Below are 18,799 nucleotides of genomic sequence, written 5' to 3' on the forward strand. Positions count from 1 at the left end.
TAGGCGGAGGCGTGCCTGTCACTTTGGTGACGTGTCACTCACCCGGGTAAGGAGTACGTCGCAATGGCCACCTGCGCAGCCCTGGCAGGTAACGACTGTGGCAGGGGGCCCAATGGCGGTTATGCCCAATCTCACAAAGAGCACCCCTATAAAAGCCCTCAAGGTAGAGGAGAAATTTTTTCTTGAGACCTCTAATCTCTCGAGTATAGAAAAAAAGCGTGACCTCCACTCTTAGCCTTTGTTTTTCCCTTTACTTCCTATACACAATACTAACTTAAGCATCGGAGTATTCCCACCAGGAATCTTTCCTTTCATCTTCTCAGGTGTCGTTCGTTGCCAACAAGGAGCCAGTCAGCAGTCAGCTAGGAGTGCCCGGATCGCGCTACATCATTTGGCACCATCTGTGGGAAACGCTTCAAAAGGCCTTTCTCTCTAAACTCTTTCAGTTCCTTCTTCTTCTTTGAAACAATCCAACATTCATGGCGTCCCCTAGCAACATCGAACAAAGCACGGAAATGGATAACTCTAGGGAACAACCCCAGCTTCCTACTGTCTGTATCGGACAGTTCACCGTCCCCCTCTCAGTGGATGGAATCCCCAGCTTGAACGTGCCTCTCACAATGGCACCTATCATGGCCCCACTCCCTACTATAGTCGGAATGACGTTCACCGAACCTTCAGTCGTGCCCCCAGTGGCCAGCCCCAACCTCAGCTTCAACAGCCTCAGCTCCAGCCTCAGCACCTGGCCTCGCAGCAAGCCAAGTCCCGCCGCTAGAGCGAACACTCTAGACGGGGAGAGGCCCCCCGAAATCTCCCAAAAAAAACCAAGCCTCCCCCCACGGCAGGCGAGAGAGACCGGCTACCCCGATCTCACTATGGGCAGATAGGTCGGGAGGACCCCGGCTCGGCAGGTCAGCGTCGCCTCGATAGTCGAAGTTTGGAACCCCGATTCTCGAGAACCGGTTCGAGATCCTGGCAACAGACTCTAAGCAAACCCCTTCTATCTGTAGCCATCACCAGCAGACCAGGCTACCCTCGGTGCAAACCGTTCTGGATAGCACGGAGGTGAGCAGCACGAACGCCGAGCCCGTTAGGAAGTAGAGGCACCGACGCTGAGCTAACCAATCTGTCACCCACGATTTGCCCGAGCTCATGGGCAAAGAAGAGGTAGGCTCGGCCGAAGCCAAAGCTCCCTTCCTCTCAGTTCTGTCCCCCCTGTCTTCCGAACTCTTGGCGGTCCCGATGCCCAAGGATTTCAAGCTCCCCTCTCTTGACAAGTATGACGGGTCATTCGACCCGAGTGATCATATAGATGCCTTTCAATCACAGATGCACCTGGCGTGAGCCAGTGAATCGTGCATGTGCATGGCCTTCTCCACTACGTTCAAGGGAGCAGCCCGCACATGGTACCGGAACTTGGCGCCCAAGTCAATAAGAAGTTAGGCGCAGGTCGCACAAGCCTTCACATCCCACTTTGTCACCAGCAAGCGGTGCCCACGAACTGAAGAAAGCATCTTCAACGTAGCACAAAGGGAGGGAGAGTCCATCAGGAGCTATATCAAGCAGTTCAATGACGCTTGTATGTAGATACCGCGCGTGGATCCCGCCGTACGCCTTGTAGCAGCCAAGAAGGGCGTGAAGCACAAGGAGTTCAAGTGACACATGGTCGTCAACCAACCCGCGACCATAACCGAGTTTCTAAAACTTGCGGATAAGTTCATAGCCACCGAAGAGGAGATCAACCAGAAGGGTGAGGGCGCACCCGAAAAAAGAAAGAGAGAAGAACCTTCCAGCCAAGAGGACACCCGAAGAGAAAAGGAAACAACTCGGGGTGCAAAGTCGGGTCAGCTGTTCTGAGCTCCTGCTCCGGACCGAGCTGATTACACTCCACTAAACACGAAGTGGGCCAAAATTTTGATGGTGATCAAGGACGCCCCGTACATGAAGTGGCCACCCCGTCTGAGGGGGAATCCCAATGATAGAAATAAGAATCTGTATTGCAGCTTTCACAAAGACCACAATCACAGTACCGAGAGTTGTAAAAACCTCTACGACGAGATAGAGGAGCTCATCCGTCACGGATATTTGAGAAACTTTGTACAAAATAATAATAATAATAATAGTAATAGAACAGGTCAGCAAGGGGAGCACGGAAAAGACGCTCCCGAGTCCAGTAGCAGGCTAGTCGAGCAATCGTAGAGGCAGCCTCCAGAGGAGAGGCCAGTTCGGGGGACCATCCACATGATAGTGGGAGGTTCAATCGTTACGGGTTGCACTTCAGCAGCAGCTTGGACATCGGTTCGTGAGGTCACCCGGGAGGAGCAGAACCCCCCGAAGCGGCCAAGAACAGAAGAGTCGATTCTCTTCATAGAAGACGATGCGTGAGGTGTCAATTACCCCCACGACGATGCGCTCATGATAAAGCTGAGAATCAATGACTTCGAGGTCAGGCGCATACTCATCGACTCAGGCAGCTCGGCCAACATACTTTTCAAAGCTACGTTTGACCAGCTCTAGTTGCAGAGAAGCAACCTGAGGCCCGCAGACACTCCTTTGGAAGGCTTCAGTGGAGAAGAAGCCCAGCCCATTGGGAAAATAACAGTAACGGTAGAGGTCGGCATGTGGCCTTGTGTGGTCAGATTCGAGCACAACTTCCTAGTGGTAGCAGCCCCCTCGCCCTACAATGCCATAGTAGGTCGACCGATCACCCATGTCCTATGGGCTATGGTCTCCACTTACCATTTAGCTATGAAGTTCCCAATAGACTTCAGGGTGGGAGTAGCGCGTGGTGACCAGCTTGAGTCCCGCAAGTGCTACGTTGCCGCCCTAAAGGGGAAAACCAAGGTAGCCGATGACCTTGAACTGGAGCGACCCACGAAGCAAGGCGAAGAGCGAGCCACGCCCACGGAAGAAACGGTCACGGTCCCGACCTCGACAGCAGACCCAACTCGGATGCTCCAAATCGGTGCTTCCGTCCAGGAGCCCCTACGATTCGAACTGGTAAGTTTTTTACTTCAAAATTTAGATATTTTTGCATGGTCCGCGGCATAAATGCCCGGTATAGACCCCAGACTCATAACTCACAAGCTGAACGCAGATCCTCTAGTTAGGCCCATTAGACAGAAGAAACGCAACCTAGCCCCGGAGTGGTGGAAAGCGGTCGATGAGGAAGTCGAGAAGCTCCTCACAGCGGACTTCATAAGAGAAGTCCAATACCCGAGCTGGGTAGCCAACCCCGTCCTGGTAAAGAAGGCCAATGGCAAGTGGCGCATGTGCATCGACTACACTGACCTGAACTGGGCTTGCCCGAAAGACTGCTTCCTGCTCCCCCGAATCGATCGTCTGGTAGACGCGATCTCAGGGCATGAGTTGCTAAGTTTCTTGGACGCCTATTCGGGCTATAACCAGATCAAGATGGACCCGGCAGACGAAGAAAAGATTGCCTTCATCACGGAGTTCAGACTATACTGTTACAAGGTTATGCCCTTCGGGTTGAAAAACACAGGGGCAACCTTTTAGAGGCTTGTAAATAAATTATTTATGCCGTTAATCGGTAGAAAAGTAGAATGCTATGTGGACGACATGGTCGTCAAAACTCAATTTTCACATGAATTAATACAAGACTTGCATTATGTTTTTGAAATTTTGCGTAAGTTTAATATGAGATTGAATCCAAACAAGTGTTTGTTCGATGTAACCTCGGGTAAGTTCCTAGGATACATCGTTAACCAGCGTGGCATTGAAGCCAACCCAGATAAGGTTAAGGCCATCTTGGACATGAAACCACCCCAAAAGCTGAAGAAAGTTCAGATGTTGAATGGCCACATAGTCGCCCTAAGTCGTTTCATGTCTAAATCGGTGGACCGCTATCTGCCATTCTTTAAGGTAATAAAGAGCAAAGGGTTTGAATGGACCCAAGATTGCCAGATCGCGTTCGACGAGCTCAAAGAATACCTTACTAGCGTGCCGACCTTAACCTGGCTCGATGAGGGCGATGTTTTAGAACTCTACCTCTCGGCGAGCGATGAGGTGGTCAGTTCGGTACGCATTGATAATTGCAGCTGAAAAGCTCCGCCCGTACTTCCAAGCTCATATTGTTATCGTCCTTACTGACAAACCTCTGAGGCAAGTATTGCTTAAGCCTGAGGCCTCTGATCGGTTGACGAAGTAGGCCATTGAGCTCAACGAGTACGACCTCCAGTACAAGCCGCGAACTGCCATTAAGGCCAAGCCTTAGTAGATTTCATAGCCGAAAGCACATTCAGCTCTGAAGTTCCTAGTCCGGTTGAGCGCGAGGCTCCCACCTCAGGTGAGCCCGAAGCTCCCGAATCGGTCGAGTCTGAACCCCATGAAGTAGTAGCCAGTGTGGCACCTCTCCTAGCTCAGCTAAGCACGAGCTGGGATGAGGAGCCCTAGATCCTTCACGTAGATGGCTCCTCGAAACAGCAGGGCAGTAGTGTCAGAATAGTTCTGCACGGTCCAAGCGGCATGAAACTGGAATATGCGCTATGCTTCGAGTTCGAAGCATCCAACAATGAAGTAGAATACGAGGTGCTAATAGCCGGACTAGCCTTAGCTAGAGAAGTAAAATCCAAGCACATCGTTATCTATAGCGACTCCCAACTCATAGTCAACCAGGTCACGGGTGAATATGAAGCTCGCGAGCCAATCATGGTCGCCTACTTAGCCAAAGTTAGAGAGGCCCTGCTCAACTTCCAGTCACATTTCATCAGACGGATCCCTAGGTTGGAGAACGCCGAGGCCAATGCCCTGTCCAAGTTAGCCAGCACTAGCGACATCACCATGAGAACCATGTACATAGAGGACCTATCTCAGCCTAGAATTCTCGGGAGGGCAGAGGAGGTCACTCCCATCGTTCGAGCAGAGCCAAGTTGGATTGACCCACTAATGAGCTTCTTGTTACACAGGACCCTCCCTACAGACCGCAAGGCAACCAGAAGGGTGTAGCGCCAGGCAGCTAAATACGTTATTATAGACGAGTGGCTATACAGGAGATCCTACACGCTCCCCTACTTGCGTTGCTTGCGACCTACCAAAGCCGAGCTCGTACTCCGCGACACTCATGAGAGTCTGTGCGGCGGACACTTGGGGGGCAGGGCCCTTGCCCAGAAAGCGCTTCGACAAGGGTATTATTGGCCAACAATGAGGGCAGACGCCATTGAACTCGTTAGAAAATGTGACAAATGTCAGAGACATGCCAATATTTACCACCAACCCGTTACTGACCTCAAGTATCTCACCAGCCCATGGCCCTTTGCACAGTGGGGCCAAGTGGGTAGAAGCCAAGCCCCTCGTGACCATCACAGCCCGAAATGTCCAAAACTTCTTTTGGAAGAACATCGTATGCCGCTTCAGACTACCTCGGGTGCTGATTTCCGACAATGGCAAACAGTTCGAGGACATCAAATTTCAAGATTGGTGCCGAGACATGGGGATCCAACAGAACTTTACTTTAGTCGTGCACCCTCAAGCAAACGGTCAGGCAGAAATCACGAACAGAGCCATCTCCGCGGACCAAAGGCACGACTGGACCGAGCTAAAGGATTGTGGGCAGATGAACTATCCAGTGTCCTATGGGCCTACTGAACCACGGAGAAGACTGTCACGGGAGAAACACCCTTCAATCTCACCTACGGCATCGAAGCAGTGATTCCCGCAGAGATCGAAGTACCTACACTACGCTTAGAAGCATACAACAATCAAACAAACAAAGATGAGCTACGTACCAACCTCGACCTACTCGACGAAGTAAGGGACCTCGCGTACATTAGGACCATAGCCTACCAGCAGAGAGTAGCTCGGTACTATAACGCCAGGGTCAAGAGGCGAAACCTCCGTGTTGGCGACCTGACCCTTCGTAAAGTTATGGTGCCTGAGCTCGGTGCTAACAAGCTCGGGTCCAACTGGGAAGGTCCTTACCGAGTGAAACAAGTGCTCGGGGAAGGAACATATGAGCTCAAGACCCTCGAAGGGAAGCAAGTGCCTTGATCATGAAATATTGTCAACCTGAGGCAATATTATCTGTAAAAATCAAGCGGACTATGGGTCCCTTCCAAAGCCTAAGGGCCAGAAGACCGAGCTAACATGACCTTGGCACAAGAAGACCCCAACTGCCACTTCGGCCTGGGAGAAATCCAGGAGTGGACTACGGGTCCCTCCCAAAGCCTAAGGGCCAAAACATCGAGCTAACAAAGACCTCGGTGTGAAGAAAGACACTTCAGTGGCGAAGGCAAAGTATGAAATATCAAAAGCGTAAGTAGCTCAGGTTTAAACCCTGCAAAGCATAGCTCGTCCTGACACGTTGGTCGAACTGAAGAATAGCCAACCTCGAACATATGTTGTAATTGCTCCGCGGTATACCCCAGGGGCCTTAAACGTGACAAATCGGGATAACGCCTACCGAAGAGCCCTACTTCAAGTATGTAACTTTAACAGCTCAAATGATGAGATTGTTTTAGTAAAAATAAAGGGAGTTCATCATACTCAGAAGAAGGAAGAAACTTTCATTGTCAAAAAATATATATATATATAACAAATGCGGTAACCGAGCTAAACAGCTCGGGAAAGGTTTGATCATCATGGGGCACAATCGCCCAACTGAAAACTTGTGAAAGACTGGGTTTACGGCACTCGGAAGCCACAGAAGCCCAGAGAAATGCCACATCAAGAATCTGCCTCCTCATCCTCCTGAGAATCAGGCTCTTCTTCATCCGCTTGGTCCGCTGTCTCAGGAGACAGACCCTTCATAGTAATGCCATCGAGGTTGAGCCCGGAGAACTTCTTCCGAACCAGCCACCGGCAGAGCTTAAACCCTAAGCAGTACGAATCCGAACCCTACTCTGCCTGGAGGTCATGAAATTCCTGGGAGTCTTTAAAATTCCAAACCGCTTTCTCTCGCTCAGCCTCCACCATCTGATCAAAGTTTCGGGTCTGATTCAAAAGAGTGGACTCTAAGTCTCGCACCTACTACCTGAGAAGCTCCCTCTCCCCCGCCATCCTTGACGACTCCTCCCTATAATATGCGCTCTCTTCAGTAAGCCGAGCGATTTGAGCCTCCTGATCATGGACGAGCAGCTCCTGAGACTCGCTCCCCTTGTGGGTGTGATGGAGCTCGCCTTGGATCCGATCGAGCTCGACCTAGAGCTTCTGGTTGGTAGCAAGCTAGTCGAGGGCGTCAACGCGATGGATGCGCGTCTAGAGAGCCATGGCATGGATGGCAGAATTTACCTATCGGCGAAAAAGAAAGATCAGAAGACAGCGGGAAATGGAAAAACAAGAGAGGAAGAGGGAAAAAGGTTACTTACCACCATGCAGTGAGCAGAGGCGAACGCGGAGAGATCCCCGAGCTCCATGTTTCCCCACTGAGCGATTTCATCATTGGTAATTGCCTTCCGACTCCTCCGGCAAGCTACTAGATAATCTTTTACCCCTTCCTAGTTTCCCACTGGGAATCAGGGGTAAGGATGGGGCTGAAGGGGGTTAAAGGGTACCTCCCCCGACTGAGGGAGCTCGCTTCCCCCAGGGTTAGTCCCACTAGTCCCCTCAGGAGGGGGCATCAAAACCTCGGGCGAAGGAGAGGGCAGGACTGACTCGGTAGACCTGAACTCAATGCTTCCCGAAGGCGGGGTTTGGTCGGGGCGCGTTCTCTTCATCTGGCGTCTCTGGCTGCCCGAGAGAAGGTGGCATGAATCGGCACTAGACATGATGGTTGTCATAAGACCACAAGGCATTAGTCCAACAATAAACAAAATGCATATGTACACAATAGTCACAAGGCACTACGTGACCTAAAAGACTGACCTACCCGGGCTCAAGCCTGCCTGCACGAGCTTCTCCTCGGCTAAGTAGTCCAAGCAATGGAAGCCTACTGATGCCCAGGACAGCATCATTTTCCAAGTCTCAGGGTCCAGCTCGGCCCCGAGGTCCTGGATAGCGCCCCTCCAAGCAGTGGGAAAGGGCCACCCCTCGGGGTTACTGACCACAAAGTAATCCCGCTTTCAGGCGGGAATCTTATTCGGTAGCTCGTATAAGAGCTTATGGCCGCGACGGGGGGAGTGGTAATAAAAGCGCCTCTCCGGAGGAGCCCCAGGAGCAGCATTCTTTATCCAAAGGAAGGTAGTACTCGTGACACAGGGATATAGTCCCAACCATGTTCTGAACAGCGTTGGGATGAAGCTGGTCAAAAGTGACATTGAAATGATTCAGCACCTCCACTATCAAGGGTTGCAGGGTGAGACGCAAGCCAGCCTTGAGCTGTTCTTGAAAAATCACTATATCATTGGGACCATGCTCCCAGGGGAAGTTGCCAGCAGGGAGGCTGTAAACCAGGTCCCCAGGGAGGTAAAAGTAGCGGATCAAAGACCTGAGTCTCTCCGTTATCATTAAAGAAGGGCCAAAGGTATCAGGCTCCCTCCCCCTAGATGTAGGCGCCGTGTCACCAGAGGCTTCCCAAGTCTCCAAAATATGCTCCCAGGCTCCTCCCAAGCTTGAGGGAGGATCATCATCCTGGCTATCGCCCCTGTGATAGGTATGATGTGGGTACCTAGACATGGCTGATAGCGACTGGGACTCACCAGAGTAAGACGGAATGGAGAAGATTGAGGAACTCGAGTAGGCTAGGTGAAGAATGCGACCTTAGAATCCAAAAGATGGCATGGAGGAAGATAGGGCCCGAGGGGGGCCCCCTATTTATAGCCCCCGTCCTTTCAAACTGATGGCCCGGAACCGCACGCCTTTTGAAAATCAAAGGCGATTGGTGGCACATCTTCCACGATTAAGGTAGTCGCAGCCGCACTACGTTCGGAATTAAAGGCCATCTCAGCACGTTTTCAGAATCCGAAAAGTCAGGAAAGTCAAAAGATATCTTGATTCCCGCAAATGCATTTAATGGGGGTAGTCAATCAAGTTTGAATTTCGGTCAAATCAATCCATCGCGCTTCATAAACTCCCCGCGCTAAGGCGATACTCTTAGCTCGAGGAGTGGGGGAAATTGATGAAGGATGATTTGACCCGATCTATGAAATGGTGACACATGGACATTGACCCGATGTAAGCGACAACTCAGCATTGCGGCCCAGTACAGCTAAGTAACGGGCCCATAAAGCAGCTCGCCACATCATATCGCGCAAAAGGAGGAGCTCGCCATGACGCAAGCTCCGGGTTCCCCGAGCTACCCCCAAAGGGATATTTTAAGGCAACTTTAGCTCGCAAGCTAAGAAAACCAGCTCGCCCAAGCTCCTGAGCAGACAAGTCATCCCGAGGACTAATTCTACTAAGGGTACTCCTGAAGTATTCCGAGCTCACTGCAAAGTAACTCGCGAGTGAGCCGCACGAGCATTCCACAACAAGCTTCTATCTGACAGGCCGTACCAATCAAGCTGCGCCATATCCCTTACTGATGGCGCAGTCCCTATCCTTTCGTCAGTCTGCGCCCACGTCTCTTAGTAGGCGGAGGTGTGCCTGTCACTTTGGGGACGTGTCACTCGCTCGGGTAAGGAGTACGTCGCAACGGCCACTTGTGCAGCCCTGGCAGGTAACGACTGTTGCAGGGGCCCCAGAGGTGGTTATGCCCGATCTCACAAAGAGCGCCCCTATAAAAGCCCTCAGGACAGAGGAGAAACTTTTTCTTGAGCCTCCAATCTCTCGAGTATAGAAAAAAAGCGCGACCTCCACTCTTAGCCTTTGTTTTTCCCTTTACTTCCTATACACAGTACTAACTTAAGCATCAGAGTAATTCCACCGGGTAAATCCCTGGGAATCTTTCCTTTCATCTTCTCAGGTGTCGTTCGTTGCCAACAAAGAGCCAGTCAACAGTCAGTTAGGAGTGCCTGGATTGCGCTACATCAGAAACCTTACTAGCCATGCCATACCATAGAGAGACTATGGTTTCACAATTTTTATTTTATGCCTCATGATTACATGGGTGGATCTGTGTAGAGCTTAGTGTGGGCAATTGCCTCCATTGAGATTCCCCACTCAAATAAATTAGTTGGAAGTCAAAATAGAAATTTTAGAAATCCTAATAGGTTAGGCTATAGCTATGCTAAAATAGATGTTTTAAATAAGTACACAAAAGTAGGGCACAAATTGAGTGCTCTTGAGGAAACTTGAACAAAGAAAATGTTTAAGGGTTTTATTTTTCTGCTTGTTGCCGGTGCTAATTTGCCAAAGAAAATAAGTGTAACAGAAAGCTTAATCAAGGAAAAAAGAAACAATGAACAACAGGTATGTTTAGTTTCCCTCTCTTTTTTTTTCATACTCTATTGTCATTCAATCTTGTCAGTTCTATTATTCTTTCTTCAATCTTAAACTTTAATGCTAATGGCTTATTTCTTTTTCTAGTTAACTAATAACTTATAGCTTGCACACATTAAAAATAATGAACAAATGGGATGTGGCTTGCATAGTTGGACACATTGAAACCATTGGAACAAGACAAAATCTTTCTCACTTTTTGAATAGCAATACTAATTAGAAAAAGACAAACAATGAGAATAGCAATGCTTACTTTTCCCCCTTTTAGAACAAGACAAATCTTCACTTTTGCGCAATTCACAATGAAAATATGACCACTGATTTCAAGAAACAAAAGCAATGAGTATATGACCTATAGCTAAGTTGTACCTTGCACATTCATTACAAGTCTCCAATAGGCATTGGTTTGGTCTACTTGGACCTAGTTCCCCCCTAATCCACCCTACCCACTTGTAGCTACATATACTTAATGATGTCTACTTGTAATACTATCACTTTTAATTATTAAAATTCCATTTATTTTTCAAAAAGAAAAATCAATGGGTACAAAGATTGGCTAAAGATCTCTAGTAAGCTATGTGCATCTTTTTATACTTAATACAAATTACAAATTGCATATAATTATCAAAAAAGATATATATATATATTATGCTTGAAGCAAACTTAATAATTCAAGCATATGGTGACAACCAATGAAATGACAATTCATACTTAATACAAATTGTAGCTACTTATTTGTCATTCATTATTGCTTTTTTTCTTTATTACAATTTTCCCTTATTGTATCACTACTTTCCCTTTATTTTATTTTTGATGTTTATGTTAAGCTTCTAAAATTTTCTTATAACAATACAAATAACATGTTATTTCCAACCCCTAAGAGCTTTTTCTTTGATCATTAACTCCTGAGAGCTTTCTAAACCTCTAACTATTTAGAAGCCTGGCATATTGCGTTTTGGTCTTTTTCCGTTTGATTTGCAAGAGATATTAGCCACCAAAAGACATTGCATCGAAAAGGCATGCAAAGCCCATTTTGGACTATTTTTGGGAAGCTCCAAGTGAAACGTTTCAGTTTTTTTTCTCAACTTGTCTTCGCATAGAAAGACACACGGAAAGGAATGCCTTAACCAAATGGTCTTCAAGCTATCAAGATCTTGATGCAAAAGCTCTCTACATCTTTTGATTGTTAGAGCTTCCAAAAAATCTTTCAAAAAAAAAAAACTTGCGAAACGGCCCCCTAGTTAAACCGACCATCTTAAGCCATCTTTCAAATCATTTTAACTCTTCTAAGTTTTGTTCATATTCTAATTTGGGTATGAATGATTAAGTACCAAAACAAGCAAGATGAAGGCCTTGTGAACTATTTTTGGTTTGATAAAAATCCTTCTATTCATTAATATTAGTTATAATTTAAGGGTAGACATCAAAATTGTGCTAGAGTAGCATGTCCTTATACCATAAATTTCTATGACTTCAGATACCTAAACTTCATATTGAGGGTGCAAATAGGGTACCCGATTTACAAAAATGAATTGCTTTTGGTTTTATGTTTCTTGTTAGCCATTTAAATTATTTTTACTTTTATGATTTATTTTTTAATGATTGTGTTTTACATTTATAATTGATGCTGTAAAATTAATTGCTTATTATTTTCCTTGGATTAAATATTTCAGATTATTTTACTTTTATGCCCTTTATATAAATTATATTTAGATATTATTTTAACCTACAATTGAGATTATAGTTGAATAAGCCATTTAGTTGATTGTTTTTATCGGTGATGAGGGCAGATTTGGCCCTCCAGTGAAATTGTGACACCTGGCACCTCATGCAAACCAAGTGCTGCCTCTTGACAACTGGGTAGCTTGGGCAGCTTGGCACAGCTCGGGTAGCTCGGCATAGCTCGAGGAGCTCGGTATAGCTAGGGGGAGCTCAGCATGGGCAGCTCGCCACAGGCAACTGGCCACTCTACAGGTAGCCTGGCGTCTTACAAAGAGCTTGCCACTTAGGGGCAGCTCGGCACTTACAGGTAGCTCGGCATAGGTAGCTCGCCAGTTGGGGGCAATTCGGCGTATCGTAGGAAGATCTCCTGCCTGACAACTGTACCTGACAAATCCGGAGACCTACGCCCACGTCTCTCGCCAAGCGGCGCCGTGCCTGCTAGCCCTGAGAGCTGTCCCTTGACTAGCAGAGCCGTACTCTGTAGCAGCCGCCTGCACCCGCCACCTTAGCTTTGGCAGTAACGGCTGCGACAGAGAGACAGAGGCGGTTACACCTGACTTGACAGAGGCTGTTATCCCTGATTTGACAGGACACCACTATATAAGGACTCCGACCCCAAAGACAACGGGGAGAGAATGAAAAAGTGGAGGTAATCCTTGCTCTCTAGCTCTCTCATTTCTCTCCAAGCTACCTATAATCAGAAAGTTAACTTAGGCATCGGAGATTCCCCACCGGGAAAATACCCCCATGTCCTCTAATTCAGTTCTCGTAGGTTCCTCAGCTCCCGCTGCCTACAAAGAGGAGGAAAAGATGGAGTTCTCGTAGGTCCCTCAGCTCCCGCCGCCTACAAAGGAGAGGAGATCGCCTCATGCAAAGGGCAGATGGGTTGCGCTACACCAGGGAGCTCAACCATCCCCTGAGTTACAGGCCGCCTAGGAGCAGGTCAAATGATGAGTCCACCAAGGTAGCTCACCGCCAGGGAGCTCGTCACCAAGTAGTTCACCACCAGGGAGCTCGTCACCAAGTAGCTCACCTCGAAGGAGCTCGTCACCAAGTAGCTCACCTCGAAGGAGCTCGTCACCAAGTAGCTCACCGCTAAGGAGCTCGTCACCAAGTAGCTCACCACCAAGGAGCTCATCAACAGGTAGCTCACCGCTAGGGAGCTCGTCACCAAGTAGCTCACCACTAGGGAGCTCATCACCAAGTAGCTCACCACCAGGGAGCTTGTCACCAGGTAGCTCACCACTAGGGAGCTCGTCATCAAGTAGCTCACCACCAGGGAGCTCGTCACCAGGTAGCTCACCACCAGGGAACTCGTCACCAGGTAGCTCACCACCAGGGAGCTCGTCACTAGGTAGCTCACCACCAGGGAGCTCATCACCAGGTAGCTCACCACCAGGGAGCTCACCACCAAGTAGCCTACCGCCAGGGAGCTCGTCACCAGGTTGCTCACCGTCAGGGAGCTCGTCACCAGGCAGCTCACCACCAGGGAGCTCGTCACTAGGTAGCTCACCACCAAGGAGCTCGTCACCAAGTAGCTCACCGCCAGGGAGCTCATCACCAGGTAGCTCACCACCAGGGAGCTCGTCACTAGGTAGCTCACCGCTAGGGAGCTCACAACCAGGGAGCTCGTCACCAAGTAGCTCACCACCAAGGAGCTCCACCATCCTCTCCTGGGAGCAGGTCAAATGGCGAGGCACTTAGCCAAAAAAAAATTGATACATCACAAACAATTGGTACGTGACTAGAAACTGTTGCATCAATTGGCGCCGTCTATGGGAACACGCTACAAAAAGCTAAGTTCTCATCCTATAAAAGCTAAGTTCTCATCTTACAAAAGTTAAGTCATCTTCTCCTAGAAAGTTAAGTCCTCACTTTTTAGAAATTGAAGCTCTCGCTCTATAGTTTACATTTTTTATGATTTCAAAGACTATGCAGGGAGCTAACCGACTAAGTAACTTTACTTTCAATTCAGATAAAGCCTCATCAGTCCTCTTCGCAAGGTCCCCCCTACAAAGATGAGCTCTTCATGGCTTCCACGAGAGTTGGCGGCCAACAGACTACATAGGCGCCCTTACCGGTCAAGTCTTCCAAGGCTCCCGTGTGAGCTGGCGACCTAAAGTTAGTAGTGGTGCCCCCGAAGGTCGAGCTCCTAGTAGCTTCTTGTAGGAGTGGGTGACCAGCATTACGATGCTGATGCAGTGCAATCATAGCTCTAAGGCACACACCTGGTCAGCTCGGCACCCTACAGGTAGCTCAGCACCTGGTCAGCTCGGCACCTTACAGGTAGCTCGGCACCTAGTCAACTCGGCACCTCACTGGTAGCTCGGCACCTCGCGGGCAGCTCAGCACCTGGTCAGTTCAGCACCTCACAGGCAAAGCCAACAGGCCACATTACTACTTAAGACCCAGTTGCCTCTTCGGCATGGGCAAAGTCAAAGAAGAGTGGACTACGAGTCACTCCCAAAGCCTATGGGCCACATTACTACTTAAGACCCAATCGCCTCTTCGGCATAGGCAAAGTCAAAGAAGAGTGAACTACGAGTTGCTCCCAAAGCCTACGGGCCACATTACTGCTTAAGACTCAGTCGCCTCTTCAGCATGGGCAAAGTCAAGAAGAGTGGACTGCGAGACACTCCCAAAGCCTATGGGCCACATTATTGCTAAATACCTAGTCGCTTCCTCAGCATGGGAAAAATCAGTAAAAGTGAACTATAAGTTGTCTCTAGAGCCTAAGGGCTACACTACTGAACTGGCGAAGACCTCCTCACCTTACAGGCAGCTCACCACTTGCAGGCAGCTCGCCACATACAGGCAGCTCCCAAAGCCTAAGGAATTGGATCAGCACTTACTAGCTCGTCGACTTATGGGCCAAAAGAAGAAATCTACTCCCTTCGCTAAATTACTTTGAGCTCGGGAGCGGGGGGCAAATGATGAGGGCGGATTTGGCCATCCAATGAAATTGTGACACCTGGCACCTCATGCAAACCAAGTGCTGCCTCTCGACAATTGGGCAGCTCGGGCAACTCGGCACAGCTTGGGCAGCTCGGCATAGCTCGGGGAGCTCGATATAGCTAGGGGCAGCTCGGCATAGGCAACTCGCCACAGGCAACTGGTCACTCCACAGGCAGCCTGGCGTCTTACGAAGAGCTCGCGACCTAGGGGCAGCTCGGCACTTATAGGTAGCTCGGCATAGGTAGCTCACCAGTTGGGGGCAGCTCGGTGTATCACAGGAAGATCTCCTGCCTAACAACCGTACCTGACAGAAACGAAGACCTACGCCCACGTCTCTCGCCAGGCGGCACCGTGCCTGCCAGCCCTAAGAGCTGTCCCTTGACTGGCAGAGCCGTACTTTGCAGCAGCCGCCTGCACCCGCCACCTCAGCTCTGGCAGTAACGACTGCGGCAGAGAGACAGAGGTGGTTATGCATGACTTGATAGAGGCTGTTACGCCTGATTTGACAGGACACCACTATATAAGGACTCCGACCCCAAAGACAATGGGGAGAGAATGAAAAAATGGAGGTAATCCCTGCTCTCTAGCTCTCTCATTTCTCTCCAAGCTCCCTACAATCAGAATGCTAACTTAGGTATCGGAGAGTCCCCGTCGGGAAAATACCCCCGAGTCCTCTAATTCAGTTCCTGCAGGTTCCTCAGCTCCCACTACCTACAAAGAGGAGGAAAAGATGGAGTTCTCGCAGGTCCCTCAACTCCTGCAGCCTACAAAGGAGAGGAGATCACCTCATGCAGAGGGCAGTCGGGTTGCACTACACCAGGGAGCTCCACCATCCCCTGAGTTATATGCCGCCTAGGAGTAGGTCAAATGACGAGTCCACCAAGGTAGCTCACTGCCAGGGAGCTTGTCACCAAATAGCTCACCACCAGGGAGCTTGTCACCAAGTAGCTCACCACCAGGGAGCTCATCACCAAGTAGCTCACTGCCAGGGAGCTTGTCACCAAGTAGCTCCTCACTAGGTAGCTCACCGTCAGGGAGCTCGTCACCAAGTAGCTCACCACTAGGGAGCTCGTCACCAGGTAGCTCACCACCAAGGAGCTCGTCACCAGGTAGCTCACCACCAGGGAGCTCGTCATCAAGTAGCTCACCACCAAGGAGCTCGTCACCGGGTAGCTCACCACCAGGGAACTCGTCACCAAGCAGCTCACCACCAGGGAGCTCGTCACCAAGTAGCTCACCACCGGGGAGCTCGTCACCAAGTAGTTCACCACCAAGGAGCTCGTCACCAAGTAGCTCACCGCCAAGGAGCTCGTCACCAGGTAGCTCCCCGCCAGGGAGCTCATCACCAGGGAGCTCGTCATCAGATAGCTCACCACCAGGGAGCTCGTCACTAGGTAGCTCACCGCCAGGGAGTTCGTCACCAGGTAGCTCACCGCCAGGGAGCTCATCACCAGGTAGCTCACCGCTAGGGAGCTCGTCATCAGGTAGCTCACCGCTAGGGAGCTCGTCACCAGGTAGCTCACCACTAGGGAGCTTATCACCAAGTAGCTCACCACCAGGGAGCTCGTCACCAAGTAGCTCACCATCAGGGAGCTCCACCATCCTCTCCTGGGAGCATGTCAAATGGCGAGGCACTTAGCCAAAAAAAAAAATTGATACATCACAAAAAATTGGTACATGACCAGAAAATGGTTGCATCAATCTGTTATAGATAGATTTTTGAAAAAGAAATCAATATCAAAGCTTTAATCATCTTCCTAAGAAGCTAATCATAGGGATGATATGCAAAATTGTTCAAAACAATATCTAGTTGAGATTAACTTAAAAAATCTTCTAGTAGATCCATGGTTACGAACTAAAATTTTAGATTTACACCAAATGATCGAGATAAGATACGGAGAGCATAATTACAAAAGGGACCTTATAAACCTTGCCATTATAATTTTCCCTAAAGAAAATTTGGAAAAGTATTAAGAATCTTTCATCATTCTTGGTTTAATGAGTTTAGCAATTGGTTAGTATTGAATAGCAAAGGATGTTGCATTTTTCTTGTATTGTTATTTTTTTAAGCTAGACCTTGGAAAGCAAAGGAGTGGAGATTCAATTGTTACTGAGGGTTTATAAATTGGAATAAGAAAGAAAGGTTTTATATTCATGTTGGAGGTCCAAATAGTGCTAACAACCAAGCTTGGAAAAAATTCCAAGATTTAATGAATCAAAGCCAACACGTTGAATTTGATTTGTCTAACTAATCAGATTAAGCTCGGAGCATATATCAGGCTCGCTGAACAGCATCAATTGATTGCATTTAGTTCCTTTTGTGCCAAGTGTTGGCTTTTTGTGGCCATGATGAATCTAAAAGTTCTATTAATGAAGGTAATTTTCTTGAACTTTTCAGGTTTTTTTGTTAAAAATAATGAAGAAAACAACAATATGGTTTTAGAAAATGCTCCTAAGAATCATTGATTAATTGTTCCTAATATTAAAAAAAATATTATTAATATGCTACAATTGAAAGTACTAATGCAATAATTGAGGATCTTGGAGATAAATTATTTTCCATTATAGTTAATGGGTCACATGATATATCAAATAAGAAACAAAGGACTATTGCTTTATGTTATGTAGACAAAAAAGGAAGTGTTGTTGAGCATTTACTTGGTATTGTACATGTTAATGATATTATTACTTCATCCCTTAAGGTAGCAATTGAATCATTATTTTCTAAGTATGAATTAAGTATACCGGGAATTCATGGACAAGGCTACGAAGGTGCTAACAATATCTAAGGAGAGTTTAATGGTCTTAAAAATTTACTTTTGAAAGAAAACCTATCTACTTTCTATATTCATTGTTTTGCTTATCAACTACAACTTACACTTGTTGTTGTAGTAAAGAATCACATTTAAGTTGTTGCACTTTTTAGTTTAACTGCTAATTTGTTGAACATTGTTGGAGGTTCATGTAAATGTCATGATATGCTCCAAGAGAAACAAATTGCAAAAGTTAGAGAAGCATTGGAAAATGGAGATATTCGTGATGAGTGGGTTTAAATCAAGAAACTAGCTTAAAACAACCTTGTAATATTTAATGGGGTTCACATTGTGGTACACTAATGAGTTTAACTCTCATGTTTTTTTTTAGTGATTTATGTGTTTGAGATTATTGTAGAAGATGGTTCAAATTCATAACAAAGAGCTGTAGCTAAAGGCATTTTAGATCGATGTACTTGAGATTATTATAGAAGATGGTTCAAATTCATAACAAAGAATTGAAGTTAAGGAGCTTTTAGATCTAATCCAATCATTTGATTTTTTATTTACTTTACATTTAATGAAAAACGTCTTGAAAATCACAAATGAATTATCACAACATTGCAAAGGAAATATTAAGATATCCTTAATGCTATGAAACAAGTTAAGGTTTCTAATGAACGATTACAAATGATGCAAGATAACGGTTGGGAAGATTTATTGAATGAAGTTTCATTATTTTGTGGCAATCATGATATTGACATCCCTAGTATGGATGAAATATTTGCAGTTAATGGGAGATCACGACACAAAGATCAATAGATTATAAATTTATACCACTATCATGTTGAGTTATTTTACATTGTTATAGATATACAACTTCAAGAGCTCAATGATCAATTCACTTAGGTAAATACCGACTATCTTCTTTATGTAGCATGATTAAATCTAGATAATGCTTTCTTTACTTTTAATAAGCAAAACTTGATTCTCCTTGCTCAATTTTACCCATGTGAATTTTCTCCAATTGATCTTATCACACTTGATAATCAATATTGATATGCGCAATGCTATTGAATTTTTAAATTTGATAA

The 18,799-nt window shown here is 47.2% G+C and overlaps 1 pseudogene; it reads left to right on the forward strand.

Moving 5' to 3' along the window:
* The first annotated feature begins 3,777 nt into the window (after positions 1-3,777).
* On the forward strand, positions 3,778-17,741 carry LOC148874977 (uncharacterized; annotated as a pseudogene).
* The last annotated feature ends 1,058 nt before the right edge of the window (positions 17,742-18,799 follow it).

Source organism: Nelumbo lutea, chromosome 1 (genome assembly GCF_056320005.1).
Source record: "Nelumbo lutea isolate HS-2025 chromosome 1, American lotus-T2T, whole genome shotgun sequence".
Taxonomy (NCBI): Eukaryota; Viridiplantae; Streptophyta; class Magnoliopsida; order Proteales; family Nelumbonaceae; genus Nelumbo; species Nelumbo lutea.